The sequence below is a fragment of the Carlito syrichta genome, unplaced genomic scaffold (genome assembly GCF_000164805.1).
Source record: "Carlito syrichta isolate Samal-C Ts95f unplaced genomic scaffold, Tarsius_syrichta-2.0.1 Scaffold304635, whole genome shotgun sequence".
Lineage (NCBI taxonomy): Eukaryota > Metazoa > Chordata > Mammalia > Primates > Tarsiidae > Carlito > Carlito syrichta.
This window is the reverse complement of record NW_007248731.1, coordinates 1,054,943-1,072,800: the sequence shown is the minus strand read 5'-3', so window position 1 is coordinate 1,072,800 and position 17,858 is coordinate 1,054,943. Positions and strand designations below refer to the sequence as shown.

Genomic DNA, 17,858 nt, shown 5'->3' with positions numbered 1-17,858 from the left:
TTAAAATGCAGCTTTCCAGGCTGTTAAATATGCAACCTGTATATCAAAAGTAACAGGATCTCCGTCCTCCCTGGCAGCTGTCTGGGCCGTCAGCGTGCCCAGCCCGTCCCGCGCTGCCGCCCAGGACACCACATTACACTTTGTTGTCATGTCTCCTTACAGAACTTGAACTGCTGTGAATTGTCAGAGTCAACAGTCTGATCTCAACATGCCTTCTGAGACACCCCAGGCAGAAGAGGGGCTTGCAGGGTGCCGCCACCTCTCAGAGGCACACCTGGGGAAAGGGGGCCAGAAGAAGGCACCCTCGGGGGATAAGGAAGCCAAGGAGCACCTGTGGATCCGGCCTGATGCCCCAGCAGGTGCACCTGGCAGCTGGGCAGGTCTGTTGCCGACTCCCCACATCACCACGAGGCCCAGGCAAAATCTCCAAAAATCTTGCCTGATATTCTGAAGAAAATTGGAGACACTCCCATGATCAGAATCAACAAATCAGGAAGCAGTTTGGCCTGAAGTGTGAGCTCTTGGCCAAGTGTGAATTCTTCAACGCAGGTGGGAGCGTGAAGGACCACATAAGCCTGCGCATGGTTGAGGATGCCAAGCGTGCTGGGACACTAAAGCCGGGGGACACCATCATTCAACCAACATCTGGCAACACAGGAATCGGGCTGGCATTTGCTGCTGCTGTGAAGAGCTATCGCTGCATCATCGTCATGCCGGAGAAGATGAGCATGGAGAAGGTGGATGTCCTGTGGGCCCTGGGGCCTGAGATCATGAGGACACCCACCAACACCAGGTTTGACTCCCCCAAGTCACACGTGGGGGTGGCATGGCGGCTGAAGAATGAGATCCCCAATTCTCACATACTGGACCAGTACCGCAACGCCAACAACCCCCTGGCTCACTATGACACCACCGCCGAGGAGATCCTGCAACAGTGAGATGGAAAGCTGGACATGCTGGTGGTTTCGGCGGGCACAGGGGGCGCCATCACAGGCATCGCCAGGAAGCAGAAGGAGAAGTGTCCTGGATACAGAATCACTGGAGTGGATCCTGAAGGTTCCATCCTTGCTGAGCTGGAAGAGCTGAACCAGACGGAGCTGACGGCCTACGAGGTGGAGGGGATCGGCTACGACTTTATCGTCACCGTGCTGGACAGGACAGTGGTGGACAAGTGGTTCAAGAGCAATGATGAGCCTTCACCCGCATGCTGATCTCACAGGAGGGACTGCTGTGTGGTGGCAGTGCCAGCAGCGCAGTGTCCGTGGCTGTGAAGCGTGCCCAGGAGCTGCAGGAAGGTCAGCGCTGTGTGGTCATCCTACCCGTCCATGTCCAAGCTCCTGAGTGACAAATGGATGCTGTAGAAGAGCTTCCTGAAGGAGGAGGCCCTCACAGTGAAGAAGCCATGGTGGTGGCACCTCCGGGTGCAGGAGCTGAGCCTATCGGCCCCACTCACAGTGCTGCCTATGGTCACTTGTGAACATACCATAGAGATCCTTCGAGAGAAAAGCTTCGATCAGGCGCCCGTGGTGGATGAATTCAGGGTGATCCTGGGGATGGTGACGCTTGGGAACATGCTGTCATCCCTGCTCGCTGGGAAGGTGCAGCCGTCAGGTCAAGTCCGCAAAGTCATCTACAAGCAGTTCAAACAGATCCGCCTGACAGACACTCTGGGCAGGCTCTCGCACATCCTGGAGATGGCCCACTTTGCACTGGTGGTGCACGAACAGATCCAATACCACAGCCATGGGAAGCCCACCCAGCAGCAGATGGTGTTTGGGGTCGTCACCGCCATCGACTTGCTGAACTTCGCGGCAGCCCAGGAGCAGCACTGAAAGTGAGGCCAGGATGTGACGGGCCATCAGCCCACCACTCCACTTCTTTGCTTTCCTAAACACCCACCACACACATGATCTGAAGTCGTGTGGCGGTGCTGCTCCGTCCCTGCCAGGCAGCAAGAGTCAGACGGGACATCCCTGTCAGTTTCCTCTTTCTTAACCTATGGCTACCTAGACAAATCTATTTATGTTTTATTAAATGTGTCTTTCTCCCATGTAACTTCCTCTTAAAATGCTTCTTCAAGGAGAGAATGTGAGAGGAGTCAGCCAGGTGGGATGGGCTCGAACAGGGCAGAGAAGATCGAAGGCAAAAGAGAGTGTCTTCCTGAAGGAGATCCCAGGATGGGGAGCAGCAGCAGAGTCCGGGGCACCCGGACAGCTGCGTCCGGTTCCAAGTCCATCCTCGTGGGCAGTGCTGTTCACTAGGGATTGCACTGGTTGAAGCAGCTTGAGTATTTGGGTTTTGTAATTGAGGTGAAATTCACCTAGTCTAAGGTCAATCGTTTTAAAATGAATAATCAGTGGCATTTAATACATTCTGAATATTGAGTAGTCACCACCTCTGTCAAGCTCCAAAAAACCCCCATCACCCTATGAAACAATCACTCCCCTGCCACCCCAGACAACACTAATCTGTGTCCTGTCTCTGGATTACCCTGTTCCGGACAGCTCATATGAATGGAATCACAATAAATAAATAAATAAATAAATAACACAGTGGGCCAAACCATTTAATCGACAAACTAGAATTACTCCTACAAGAACTGAAGGATGTAAGTATCTCAAGATTGAAAGGGACCTTGCAAAGCATCTAGTACTAATATTAATAGTAGTTCTTGGATGGACTCAGTGGTGCATCCCGTAATCCCAGCACTTAGGGAGGCTGAGGTAAGGGGATTGCCTGAGGCTGCGGGTTTGAGACCAGTTCAGGCAACTTGGAGAGACCTCGTCTCTACAATAAATCAAAAAATAAGCCGAGCAGTGGCATGCACCTGTGGTTCCTCCAGTTACTTGGAAGGCTGAGGTGGAAGGATCGCAGGAACCCAGCAGGTCGATGCTGGGGTGGCCGTGAGCATGCCACTGCTCTCCAGCCTGGGCGATGGAGTGAGACTCCAACTCAAAATAAATAAACAAATAAATAAAGGAACATGAGGAAATATTCTGAGGAGTTGGAAATATTCTATATCATGGTTGGGATGTTGGCTGTATATATTTGTCAAGACATATCTAACTCTACACTAAAGATCTTTGCATTTATTGTATGTAAATTTCACCTCCAGAAGATTATTTTTTTTAATCTCCCAATAAAATAATAAAAAGCAGGCTGGGCTCCATGGCTCAGTCTGTAATCCCAGTGCTTTGGGAGGCCAAGGTGAGTGAACTGTTCGAGACCCGCCGGGGCAACTTGGCGAGACCTCATCTCTACAATTAAAAAAAAAAAAAAACTAGCCTGGCGTGGTTGCGCGCCTGTAGTTCCAGCTACTTGGAAGGCGGAGACGGAAGGATCACCAGAGCCCAGCAGGTCGAGGCTGCGGTGGCCGGGAGCGGCCACTGCACTCCACTCTGGGCAACGGAGTGAGACTCCGACTCAAAAAAAAAATCAAAAAATCAAAATCAAAATAAATAAAAAGCAAAGATTGCTCTCATCTCTGGTTAGAATAGAGAAGTGTTAGACCAAATCACCTGCCATGGACAACGAGAAAAGCCAGGTAAAATACCCAAGCCATCTGTTGAAAGCATCAAAGAACTGTGGAAGCAATGAAGACTGGGAGAGGAAGGATTCCATGGAAGGAAACCCAAGCAGGCTGCACGGAGGATCTGCCGATGGTTCTCTGTGGGGTTTTCTGCCAGATCTTCTGGCAAGCAAGATATTGACCATCCAGACTTTGCCCAGGGAGAAGTCCATTCCTGGGATGAGAAACACGGCAGAGTTTGGGGAGGCTTCACATGGTGAGAGAAACAAAACTGTCAACTTGAGTTTCAGCCCCACTGCCGGTTTTCCTTTCCAGAGTTGGCAGATCCCACCAGGTGGAGGCAGAAGAGCTATGAAGAAAAGCTCCCATTTTCACTTAGGAAACACCACCGTTAGGTCCTCCCCTACCTTTTCAGCCTTATTTTTCATCGTATTTCATTTCTGTTAGAGACCAGTCAACAGGAACAACTCACCTTTTCTTTTCTTTTCTTTTCTTTTTTTTTTTCTGAGTGGGAGTCTCACTCTGTCGCCCAGACTGGAGTGCAGTGGCCGCTCCCGGCCACCGCAGCCTCGACCTGCTGGGCTCCGGCGATCCTTCCGCCTCAGCCTTCCGAGTAGCCGGAATGACAGGCGTGCGCTACCACGCCCGGCTAATTTTTTGATTTATTGTAGAGATGAGGTCTCGCTTGCCCAGGCGGGTCTCAAACCCATGGGCTCAGGCAATTCACTCACCTCAGCCTCCCAAAGGCGCCGGATTACAGGCTGAGCCACCGAGCCCGGCACACCTCACCTTTTCTATCTCCTGTGTTTGCTTCTGTTAACGGTTTCTTTGTCTGGATGGCCTTTGGAAGTGCTTTTCTTCAAATATGAAAATGGATGCAGTCTTCAAAACCAATTCAAAGACCATTTTTTCCTGTGAATTTGGGAAAATTTCTAGTTATTCTGAACCTCGGCATTCTCCTTTAACAAATAAATTTAAAATATACCTGCAAAATTTTGGTAAAAATTAAAAGAGATAGCCAGGGATGGTAATTCTCACCTGAAATCCCAACTACTTGGGAGGCTGAAGGGGGAGGATTGCTTGAGCCTAGGAGTTCGAGTCCAGCCCAGACAAAATAGTGAGACTCGTCTCTAAAAATAAAATAAAATAAATTAACTGAACATGGTGATGTGTAGCTGTAGTCCCAGCTACTTGAGAGTCTGAGGTTAGAGGAGTGACTTAGCCCAGGAGTTCAAGGCTGCAATGAGCCATGATTAAAGCACTGCACTTCAATCAACCTTGACAAGAGAGTGAGATCTTGTCTAAACAAACAAACAAAAAACACACACAACAAAATGAATTAAAAAGATAATATAAATGAGAGTATCATATAAAGTACTTAACAGATAATAGTAGTTTGTCAAAAATTACTTTCACAAAGACCTATATAAAATAATTTGTATTTCTATATATCAATAAATAAGAGTAAATAAAAATTGAAAATACAATTCCATTTATAATAGTATACAAACACAAACTACATGGAGAGATATTTATCAAAACATTGTGCAAGTGTTCTATACTAAAAACTGGAAAGCACAACTGAAAGTGAATAAAAGTTAAATAAATGGAGGGACATACAATATGTATGGATTGGAAAATTAAACATTTTAAAGATATCCATCGTCCCCAAATCTAAATGTATAAATTTAAATCAATTTTAATCCAAATCTCAGTAAGAATTTTTTTGTAGAAATTACAAGCTGATTTTAAACTTCATATGCAAATACAAAGAGTTCAACATTTCTAAGAAATTCTTGAAAAAGAATTCCATTACCAGATGTCAATATTTATTAGAAGACAATAGTAAATTATTAGCCGAGTGTTGTGGCCCACCTGTAGTCCAAGCTCACTTGAGCTCAATGAGCTATGATTGAGCCATTGCACTGCAGCCTGGGTGACAGGGTGAGAACTTGTCTCTAAAATAATGATAATGAAAATCATGGTAAATAATTAGAACAGTGTGATATTGATATAAGTATAGATAACTGACCAATAGAACCAGAATAGAGTATGGAAACAGACCCACACATATGCGGTATCTAGCTTATAAGTTGTAAGCTAGTGTAGGGTGTCCTTTTACATTGGTGGTGTTGGGTAGATGGAATATATACATGGGAAAAATTTTTATCTGGATCTTTACCCTATACTATAAAGTGGGTTATGTTAAAATGAATAACATTTGTTCATCAAAATCACTTTTTCTTTTTTGAGTTGGAGTCTCACTCTATCACCCAGGCTGGAGTGCAGTGGCACACTCATGGTCACCGCAGCCTTGACCTGCTGGGCTCAGGCGATCCTTCTACCTCAGCCTTTCAAGTAGCTGGAACTACAGGCGCGTGCTACCACACCTGGTTAATTTTCTGATTCATTGTAGAGATGAGATCTCACCAAGTTGCCCAGGCTGGTCTCAAGCCCCTGGGCTCAGGTAATTCTCTCTCCTCAGCCTCCCAAAGTGCTGGGATTACAGGCTTGAGCCACCACATAAAATCACTTTTTTTTTTTTGAGTTAGAATCTCAATCCATCACCCAGACTGGAGTGCAGCGGCATGCTTATAGCCACCCCAGTGTCGACCCAAAATCACTTTTAAGAGTGAAAAGGGAATCCAGATTGAGAGAAGATATTTACAGTACATATCTGAAAAAGAACTCATATCAACATATGTAATGAACTCCTACAAAGTAATAGGAAAAAAAAAGAGAGAAAATGCATTAAGGGAAAAAAGGGAAAAACGTAACAGTCACTTCACTAAGAGGGGTAGAAAAATAGCCAACAGCCATATAAAAAGTTGTCCAACTATTTTAGTCTTCAGGAAAAAGCAAATTAAAGCCATCATGAGATAGCATTCCATCTATCTGAATGGCCAAAATAAAAAGGTAAGAAAATGCCAAGTATTGGCGAGATTGTGGAACAACACATTCTTATATACTGTTGGGAGGAGTGAAAATTGATACAACCATTTTTGTAACATGTACTCAAGCCAAACATATGCATAGTCTATGAACCAGCAGTTCCATTTCTGGGTATATATCCAGAAATATATATTCACCAAATATGTTCACCAAAGGACATAAATTAGAACATTCATAATAGCTTAGACTGGGAATATCCACATGCCCATCTGCAGAAGCATGGATAAATAAAGTGTGGTTTGCTCACACAAAGAAATACTACACAACAATGAAAATAAAAGAATGATGATCACACAGAACAATATGGTTGAATTTCACAACACAATATGAGTAAAAGCAGATACAAAAGAATACACAGAGTACACAGCGTGTGATTCTATTTATATGAAGTACAAAAAAGCAAAATTAATCTAGGCTGAAGAAATTAGCATAGTGGTTATCTTGGGGGACAAGTAGTAACTGAAAGGGAGCTTAAGGAGGCTTTGTGGGGTGTTTCAGCTTGATCTGGGTGCATCATGGATGTATTCAATTTGTGAAAATTCACCAGGCTTCCTATATCCTTCCCTTTATTTCATTTCCCTTCTCTTTCCTTCTTTTCCTTTTCTTTAATCATATCCTCAGCTAGAAGAACCAGAACTGGTTTTATTGGATGGATTGTCACTAGGTAGAGGCAATCAGAGAGGAATATTTCTCTTTCTGTCTTCTGTTTTTCAGTTTCAACCCACCCCAGATGAGATTTTGGATGGGTTCCATGACTTTCCCAGTCATGCTCAGATAATAAATAGTCCCTTTGTTTTGGCATTTAGAAGTCCACTCTAGCCTAAAAATACGTAACTTTAGCCTGGTCCAGGGTAACAACCAAAACTTCAAAATCTTGTCCAGTATGAAGCTTCTCCCTTCCCCCAGCAGAGGCCTGGCCCAGGCTTGGAAGCCCACGGAGGAGGAGATACACATTCAGCCTCTTTGTCAGTTCCCAACTCTGCCTTCTGCTCACTGGCTGGCAGTTTGTCCAAGCCCTTAGAGTCAGGCCAAGGCAGAGGATTACAGGAAATGGCACTTTTAGATGACCGGAGCAGCTGCAGTGTGCTATTGCTTCCCCCTGGACACTGGCTTTCGTGAAGTGACTCTGTGGGTTTGCTGGAGAGTGAACTGCTGAACTTCCCTTGCCGCCCCTGCCGTGCATGGCACAGCTTTACGGTCTGTTCCCAGGTCTGGGCTTCCAAGCAGACCCTACACAGACCCTCTCGGTTGAGGTTTCTTTCCCTGCTGGGCACTCCTCTTCAGCATGATCTGCTTTGAGAAGATTCTGGATCACCTCCATCTCATGGAATGCATATGTCACATTTCCCCTTCCAGTTTGTGGAACTACATCTTGCTCCCAATACATTCCTTTCTTCACTTTGCTGACGGCACGTGGTTGACCTTTTAAACAACCAGATGAGATTAATGCACACCTTTTCCAGTTCCTCGAATTTCTGAGTGCCCTTTAAGCCACCTAACTTGGCCCGAGGTGAGGGAAAGCCACCCCAGTCCCTCCCCACACATGATCAGTAGAAGGGGAACACATATACAGCTCACTGACTATGTCTTCAAAGAGGCCTTCCCTCACTGGACTTTTCCACCTCAAATCTTCTAAGTTCTGAGGTGGGCTCCTTGGCATGCCCTGTAGAAAGGGGCTGGCACCTTGTTCTGGGACAGTGGAACCACCATCGGGGACTTGGCATTTATCTGGTCGTTCTCAAAGTGAGACACCAAAATCCCATTTTGACAGCCTTTTACATTATTAATCTCTTTTCTCTTCTCATCTCACTTAGTTTGTCTCTGTTGGCTCTTGTCTCTTTCAATCTTGTGTTCCAGTTATTGATGTGCATATCTGATTTCCCCTACTAGACTATTAGTTTCTGAAGAATAGGGTTCAAGTCTGATTTAAGTGTGTATATCCCATAGAACCAAGTGGAGTACAGGGACAGAGTTGGGATTTAATCCATATCAAGGAAATGAACAAATGAATCATTAATTAGAGCTGTTTCTGCAGAAATAGTCACTTGGGGCAGGGCTCAGCCTGATTTTTCTGTTAAATATCCCAGAGTCTCCTGATTCCTTAGCTCATGTTTATAACCCACACATTCATTTACCATTCACTCAACAAATATCTTTTGAGAATTTGTTATATGACAGGCACTGGGCAAATGATTGGAAATAAAACAGACATAGCCTCCACCCTTTTGCAGTTTCCAATTGAAACTTCATAATGCGAATTTGACATTGAGAAGTAAGTAAGCTTTGGCTAGGTAGAAAAGGAGGGAAAAGTGCCAACCCACAACGGGTAGTAGCTGGTAACTCCTCTTGACCCAGAGATGAGAATGATGCATGGATGTATCCATAGAGAGGGATCATAGATCAACCAAGCTATAACAAAGGGCTGCAATGGAAGAGTTTAGAAGAAGCCTACGGTCCAGGCTGGAAAATGCGTGTTCTTGTGGAGGATGGAGTGAGTCTAAGGAACAAACACAGGTTTGGGTGGACAATGTAGCTGTCTCTGAGGGTGACTCTGGAACTTGATTCACTTCAGCATGAGAAAGCCATATTCCTTAAAAATAGGATTGACAACATACTCCAGGTTCTTTGTAAACACTCATCCAAGTTAATGCAAATAAGCACAGAGGTGTCTTTCTGAAGCCTGTTTGTGATGATACCTGTCTCAATTTATAAGTAAATAACCTTGTCAATTTTATAAGACATTTGGGTGTTATTGTCTCATGATGTCACTAAGTGAGGTTCTTGTTATCTCCCCCCAACTCTCCTCACACCTTACACACACCCACAATAATACACATGCATCCACTAACACGTACACTCACCCCAAGAAACTCAAGCTATTTGGCTGCTCTGAAAGGTACGCACTTACCTCTCATTAAACTGATTGTCAAGGAATTTGAAAAGTGACCTTGGGGAAAGAATATGGGTTATCCCAACTGAACCTTTAACGACATCATGCCAACTTTGCCTTAGGAAACAAATGAGTTCTGCAGAATAGGCTGAGTGGGGCGCATTTTTTTCAGCATCAGAATATCATGCACAATCATCTCAGCAGCAAAATTCAAAGCCACATGAAGAACCAAGTATGTGTGGTCTGGAATATTAACAATACATTCTAATTTGAAGGCACTTCTGCCTGCAGGGCCTTGGGCACTTTAACAGAAAAATAACTCAAAACAAAAGAAGATCAAATAAAACGACAGGCTGATCATAATCTCTGGTCTACAAGCAGAGAGTTGCCATGACTTTTAATAACATGTAAATAAGCAAGGTTTGGCGTGTTGTGCAGCAGATAAAAAATATTAAAAATACAGAAAGAACACATCTTCACTAACGCCGTTGTTTACTGGTACGAAATGACTCTAGGATACCTATTGACTAATGCAATACAACCTGCAAGCCACAGAAAAGGCCAAGGAATCCAAAAAACTAACACTGATTCTTAGCATTCGTGGTGCACTCCTTCTAAGGCTGGGTTGATCTTTCATGTGGCAAGAGAGCTCCAGCCAGTATTTTGGAAGCCTGGCAAGCTTCAGTAGTCAACGTTACAACGTAGTCAAGCCACAGGAAAAGGTCAAGGACAGGGCGAGGTCAAGCATCTGCAGAGAAGCTGGAAAGAATGTATTTCTGGGGAGGAGGAAGCAAGAGGGTAGGTAAGGGTGGCAGAGAGAAATGGGAGTATACCATGTGGACAGGAAGTGGAGGTCTCCCAAACATAGGGCAGGAGCCAAATCTTACAGCCAGAAAGAAAACAGCTTCTTGGAAATCACGACAACTTCCAAAGGGCCAAGGCAGAGAACCCAATGGAGATAGCCAGTCATGAAGGCTGAAGCCAAGCGGGTGAGTGAAGATGGGAGGAGTGGATTCCAGGAATGGGGTTTTGCTGGAGACCAAATGGGAGAACAGACTAGAAGGTCTGTGCTTGCTCAGAGTGGTCAGATAAAACACATCATGACAAGGAACATCTCTTTCAGATGGTGGCGACAGAGATCTTTCAGCGGACAGATGAAAAATCAGCACCAGATGGCTTCAAAAGACATGCATGTGTCTTATGCTCTTTCTTCTACCTTAGGAGGAAGAAAGTTGACCAGTGAGGTCATGTCCACCCTCCAGATAAGGTTTCGAGTCTGTTTCATGAAGCACATCTTGTAAGATGCTCAACAACAAAGTATTCTGTGGTCCAACACATTTGGAAAATGCTACACGCACATTTTCTTCTTTGTAAGTTGCAATATATCTTAGTATATTAAAGGTCCTGAAAAGTCCTGCAGTCACACGACCTGTTTAACTCGGTTAACCTTGTTTAACTCAGTGTTTCTCAACATTGCTTAACTAGAAAACACTTTTCTTGCATAACCCTTTTTAGTTTCCTGAGGTCCCTTGTTCCAAGCAACACGCTTGGAGAAACGCTCTTCTAGAACTTTTGTTACATTCGTCCACTGGACTCAATTATAAAGACAAACCCCACTTTCTTCCAGCTCCAGGGAGATCACAGAAAACATTTACTTTCGCGGTATAAATGAGTTAGCATCAGATGGGGACACAACACGATTCAGAACCCTTGTTATTTGTTTATTTTAAATACCCATTTCCAAAAAGAACTCGAAACGGTATCTGTACGTGGTAAGTTGTCATCTGAGCCTGGAGAGAGATGGTCAGGACAGTTGTTCAGCTACATCGATAACCTGTTTCAGAAGCAGTGATTGGCTTGAGCAGTAATGATGACCCAGGCAATAGGTGCCCTGCACTTTGAGGATGAGCCGCATCATTCTGCTGATCTGGCCATGAGTCATAGGGTGATGGCAACGTGTTGGCTGCTCAGACAAGACAGACAGAATTTCTGACTGCAAATTCATCAAGCTCAGCATCTGAAAACAGAGATCAAATTTTTGGTGTCTGGCCATCCTGTGTTTTAAATAACTGCAACACAGACCTGTGACTGTTGAGATAGTGCTTAGGTAGGGAACCAGCAGTTTCTAAAGCCCATGTGTGCTGGAATCAACCCCAATACAGAATTTGTAAGGAAACAAAAAGAACCAGTATGGAACCACATGCAAGACTTTCTGTAACTTGGCATATAAGGGGGAACCCCCAAAAGATGGAATTTGTTTATAAAACAAATTGTGCATTTATCCTTATATGTCACCTTCAAAGTGCTCTCCGTTTGATGCAAGACACCTATTGAGATACTTTTTCCACTGCTCAAAACAGTTTTTGAACTTGTCGATTTTGGTGTCTTTTAGTGCTTCTGCCATTTTTTGTTTCACCTCTTCCACATTGGCAAAACATTTCCCTTTGAGGACATTTTTCATCCAGGAAACATTAAAAAGTCACTCGGGGCAACACTGGGGGAATAGGGAGGGTGGGGCATGGGGATCCTGCTGTCTTTGGTCCCAGACTGCTGAACACTCTGTGTGGTCTGGGCAGGTGTGATCGTAAATCACCTGCATGAAATGGGCAAACACACTGAAAGAATCTAAAAAAAAAAAAAAATTGCTGAAGCTGAACGCAGTCTCTTAGAACAACGCTAGCTGGTACACTGATGCCGACGGTATGTTGGGGTTTATACTCAGCGGGGGACACCAGTACTACAAGGAACCTACCCGTCAAAAGATAATTCTTGTTTTGGGGGAGGGGTCCTCTCTCGTATATTACACTCTTCTACAGACTTCCCAATGGCTGCATTCTCTGTCTGAAGCAAACAATTATGGTTGCCATTGAAGGCTACATGTCCTCTCCAACTTCTGCCTGGCAGTGAGAAGCTCTAGTTGACAGACACAGGGAAAGGACAACATGGTATTTTACTTGACCTACTCTTCCTCAAGGTCATGGACCCAGCCTTTGTGCGAAGGACTAAGGGACTAAGGATGGGTACGCCTTTTCCAGAGAGAGACCAGGTGACCTGAGGGCAGCTAACAAGCTGGCTCCAGCCTGGCTGAGGCTCAAACCTTTACCCTATGACAGGATGATGTGTGGTTACTTCTAACTCTCCTTCTGGAGCACACACTTCCAATTATATTTAGACAGAAGTGGGTTTTTGTGACATGACTGAGGCCGTAAACGAGACAAATGCTCTTTCAGCATGAAAAGAAGAGTGTGTGTGTTAGCAAGAGGTTAACCTCAGCATAAGAGGTCTTTACATTTTTGTTTTGAAAAGATATTTCAAATAAAGACCAGATCATTATGAGAAATGCTTTCCTGTCATTTCTTCCCAGTCACTTCAGGTCCTGACCTTCATCTCTCTCTCTGTTCATCAGAAGCTCCTGAAAGAGAAGATGACTCAGAGGTTGGACACCAGAGGAGGCAGGATTTTGGTGGAAAGGGGTGGGAATTAAAAGCACGGAGAACTGTGGAAGGTCTAAAGAAGAGAGGCTGAAGGGAAAGGATGCAGGGAGAAGGCTCCATGCTGACTGACGGGTTGGCCATGTGCTGTGCCTTAAGAACACATAGGTGCAGGCAAGCCACTCAAAGATGTGGAGCAAAAAGGTCTTGTAGTGCTGAAACTGTGAGAAAATGTTGCACGGTATGTTGGGGTTTATAGCAGTAAAACATTCAAGGCAAGAAACCCCAAGCACTGAGGAGAATGCAGTAGTGCAGGAGGTGGTGGGGTAGGTGGGCTCCTCCCTTATGTGTCCACGTGACACCCGTTGGCTTAGAGAGGGTCTTATGTGCGCAGTCCCATGGTAAGTGCCAGATGCCCAATATTACTGGACAGCCCTTGATCTCTTGGAGTGGGAAGATTCAGGTACATAAAAGGGAGAAATCAAGTTAGCAAAGAGAAGGGTGATTGTGGAAAGGCTTATGGGGGACATGGAAAAATTGGGGGAATGGGCATGAACATTGAGTGTGAATGAGGGTGGAACCGACCAGTGGTAAGTTTGCAAAACTGAGCACTGGTGTTAGCATCTCTATGGGCATGTTTTTTAGTTGTGCTCCAGCAAGTTGATGTTAAAGATTGAAAAGATGTTAGGCCAGGCTCGGTGGCTCAGTCTCTCATCCCAGCACTTTGGGAGGCTGAGACAAGAGGACTGCCTGAGACTGTGGATTTGAGACCAGCCTGGGCAACTTGGTGAGACCTCGTCTTGACGACTGATCAAAAATTAGCCGGGTGTGATAGCGTGCGCCTGTCGTTCCGGCTACTTGGAAGGCTGAGGTGGAAGGATCACCGGAGCCCAGCAGGTCCAGTCTGGGTGACAGAGTGAGACTCCAACTCAAAAAAAAGGAGGAAAAAAAGATTGAAAAGATATTTTAAAACACATGCACATACTCGCATACATACACATTATAAAAGACATATACCTCTTTGTGGGGTCATGGAACTTCTGCTTCTGCAATGACAGCATGGTGATTACTTGTCATGCTTTTTGACCTTCCAGTACCTGAACCTCCTTCCTGTGTTTGGGAGTTTCTCACCTCAGAAGGCATCGCCCGTATCCCACTATAGACATGAAAATAGACATTTCTTCCCTGGCCCCCACTGTAGCTAGGACATTGGTCACAGGACTTAGGCTCTGCCAAACAGATTTCATTCATTTTTTATTTCAGAGTTGTGGGACACATGTGAGGATTTGTTACATAAACAAATTGCGTGCAGGTGAGGCTGAGGCTTCTAAAGAGAGCCCTTTCTCACCTGGTAGTGAACGTGATACCCAATAGGTGGTTGTGTGCCTCTTATCTCCCCACACTCCTCTCCGTCCTACCCCCCACACAGCTAGTAATGCCCACCATCAGTTGTTCCAGCCTTTGTGCTCATATGCCCAATGTTTAGGGTCCACTTCTAAGTAAGGACTTGTGGTATCCAGTTTTATGTTTCTGGGACAGTTCATTTAGAATGATGGTTTCCAGCTGCATCTATGTTGCTGCAAAGGACATGATTTTGTTCTTCTAAATGGATTTTAAATGGAAAGCTGGTGATGTGAAGAAGTAGAGTCTGCCCAGAATTCATGAAGGTAACAGCAATATCTATTTCACTTCATTGATTATACCTCAATAAAGCTGGAAAACAAATACCTATCAGGCATCTACTTTGTGTAGGACATTGAGGCAAGCACTGGATACAGCACTGACCAACACAGATTCTGTCCTTGCCACTGTGGGGCTTACAGATTAGCAGAAGATACAGATGTTACACAAATCGTGGAAAGCATAATGGCTGAGTTCTATAAAATGGTAACTATAGCTATATGCTGTGGGACGCTTAACAACTAAGAAGGTTTAATCTACTTGTAGGTACCAGGAAAAGCGTAAAGTGAGTCATGAATGATTTGTAAGAGTTAGCAAGGTAGAGAAAAGGAGAACAAGGAAAAGCACTCGAGATGAGGAAACAACATCGCTGAAGACCCAGAAGAGAGAGACACAGTGGGGATTTGAGGAATTTGAAAGAAATCTTGGATGACTGGAGGAGAGAAAGTGAAGGGTAGAGAGAAGTGAGAGAAGAGGTTGGATGAGTAAGTGAAGCCAGCTTGTGAAAGGCCATGTACTCTACAATCTCGTGCAGATTGCTGAGAACCCGATCAGGTCCCTGAGTTCGTCACCACAGCCTGTACTCCTTAGCCCCAGAGAAAAGAGGGCACAAAAGAACACAAAGAACACTCAGAAGTCAACTGAGTTTCTACATAGGTTATTTCGTGTGCACCCCTCAAATTCATATGTTGAAGTCATAATGCCCCTGCACCTCAAAATATGACTATATTTGGAGTTCAGGCCTTCAAATAGGTAATTAAGATAGAATGAGCTTATTTGGGTACATCTTCATCCAGTATGACTGGGTCTTTTAATCGAAGAGATTTGGACACAGACAATACAAAACTGAGGGGAGATCATGTGAAGACACAGAGGGAAAGTGGTCAACTGCCAACAAGGAGGGAGGCCTCAGGAGGAACCAACCCTGTCAGCACCTTGACCTTGGACTTCCGGCCTCCAGAATTTTGAGAAAATACATTTCTCTTGTTTAGGCCACTCAATCTGCTGTCTTTTGTTGTAGCAGCCCTAGTAAACAAATGCATCTTAAAGCTAGACACAAACAATAGTCTTGAAAAGTCAAAGAACTTTTGATTTGTAAGACCTGGAATTCTTGAAAGAGAAAAGATTTTCCACACGTTCAAAGCCTGACTTTGAAAATCTGGAGGTAAATGCTATAAAAGCACATAAATTTAGTATGATAAATAAGTTAGAAAGAATGCATAATGATTTCAAAGGATAACAATTATCTTTAAGATAAAATAAATGTGCAGGTGGGAATAGAGACTAAAAGAGGTAGACATTAGAAACTGACTCTCGGCCTGGACGCAGTGGCTCAGCCTATAATCCCAGCACTTTGGGAGGCCGAGGTGAGAGGATTACGAGCCCAGGGATTCGAGACTAGCCTGGGCAACTTGGTGAGACCTTGTCTCTAGAATAAATCACAAAAAAACTAGCTGGGTGTGGTGGTGTGCGTCTATAGTTCCAGCTACTTGGAAGGCTGAGGCGGAAGGATCACCTAAACCCAGCAGGTTGAGGCTGCAGTGGCCATGAGTGTGCCACTGCACTCCAGCCTGGGCAACGAGTGAGACTCTGACTCAAAAAAAAAAAAAGAAACTGACTCTAAGAAGGCATCCTGAGCTCCTGTTCTGCTCTGGACCAGTGAAAACTCTGGAGATATTTAGGAGTTGTGCAAAGAATGGGGGACCCAATCTTTACCTCCTGGCATGTGGAATGCCTTTTAGACAAACCTGTATGAAACATGGCACCAGGCATTAGGGCAGCAACAGCCAAGTGAAGCTGCTCTGCAGATGGGCCTAAGGTCAGTCATATAAAACCTTAAGCACACAACATGAAGCAGAAAGACAGCCTTGCACCTGTGGAAGTGGTGTGGATCTGACTTAGAGAGGCCCGGAGACTCAAAGAAACCTCACGAGTAGAAGAACAAAGGGGACATGGAACTGTCAGCTGAAGGCAGTAGCGAGACAAAGGTAATCGTAACCGATGCTGGTGGGCGTAAAGGCCAAAGACCAAAGACTGATGGGGAAGAGGTGCATCTCATCAGACACTGGCGGGAGACAGAGGATGACTAGGGGTCAGATGCCCCACCATATCTGAACAATCAGAGAAGCAGAAGCCTTCTCCACCAGGTAGAAAGAGGAGAGATAAATCAGAAGAGCTAGATACTGAATTTGACTAAGAAATCAATAATTTGCTTTAGGATCATAAATTACATTTAGCTATGAAAAATAAAGGAGGTTTGTGGTCTGTGACATTCATCTTTATTATTCTTACAGATAAGTGACAGCTCTAGAATCATGGGAAGAGGCTTAAGTTTACTTGAACATCTGTCAGACTCAAAAGATAACAATCTCTGCCATTTTGAGGGTTTCTTCATGAGAGTATCTCCAACTCCACATAGTTCTTTCATAAAGCCAGTTAAATGACAGCAGTAGCTCTTTTTTTTTTTTTTAGTGTGGGTCTCACTCTGTCACTCAGACTGGAGTGCAGCGGCATGATCATGGCTCACCACAGCCTCGACTTCCTGAGCTCAGATGAGCCTTCCACCTCAGTCTCCCAAGTAACTGCTGCACACAACCACACCCAGCTAATTTTATTTTTATTTTTAATAAAGAAGAGATTTCACTATATTGTCTAGGCTGATCTCGAACTCCTGGGTTCGAGCAATCCTCCTGCCTCGGCCTCCCAAAGTGTTGGAGTTACAGGTGTGGGCCACCACATCTGGCCAGCAATAGCTCTTTTAACCAAATGATCCCCTGAAAGTATAGTCTTAGTAACATCTATTTTAGATGAAATGAAAATGTGGTGGCTATTGGGTGGTCTCGGGCAGTTTTAGGAAACGGATTTGGTTGACTTAGACCATTATGTGCTGCAAATACCTTATGTCTGATAAGACCAATTCCAAAAATATTGATACAGCAGCCTGGAAAGTTATTGGTACCCCTGAGCTCACATTGTAAGTTTTTTCCACTTGCATATCTGATTGCAAATCACTGTGGAAAGTTTTTCTGTGAGTTCATCTTCCATTGATTCCTAGAACAGGATATCACAGAAACATAGAACTACACCAGGGACTCTAGGAACAAAAATCTCCCCAAAACATTGGAAAATTCCAGAGTAATACAAAGAACTAAAAGAGGGCAGGTGTGGGTAATTTAGACATCATGATGAGCTGTTAAGTTTGGAGGTCAAATTTTGCAAAAAAACTTCAGTAAGTTGCTGATTTGCAGCAGATACTAGAAATGAACTCCATATTAAAAACTCTCCAGTGATTTCTCAAAAGTCTCATCTATTTTGGAGTTACAAGATTGGCATAATTTTTAAAAAGGTATTAGGAGTGTTTAGGGTATACTTCTAT

General features: G+C 44.4%; 1 pseudogene; it reads left to right on the top strand.

Moving 5' to 3' along the window:
* The first annotated feature begins 208 nt into the window (after nucleotides 1-208).
* Nucleotides 209-1,848, top strand: LOC103262856 (annotated as a pseudogene).
* The last annotated feature ends 16,010 nt before the right edge of the window (nucleotides 1,849-17,858 follow it).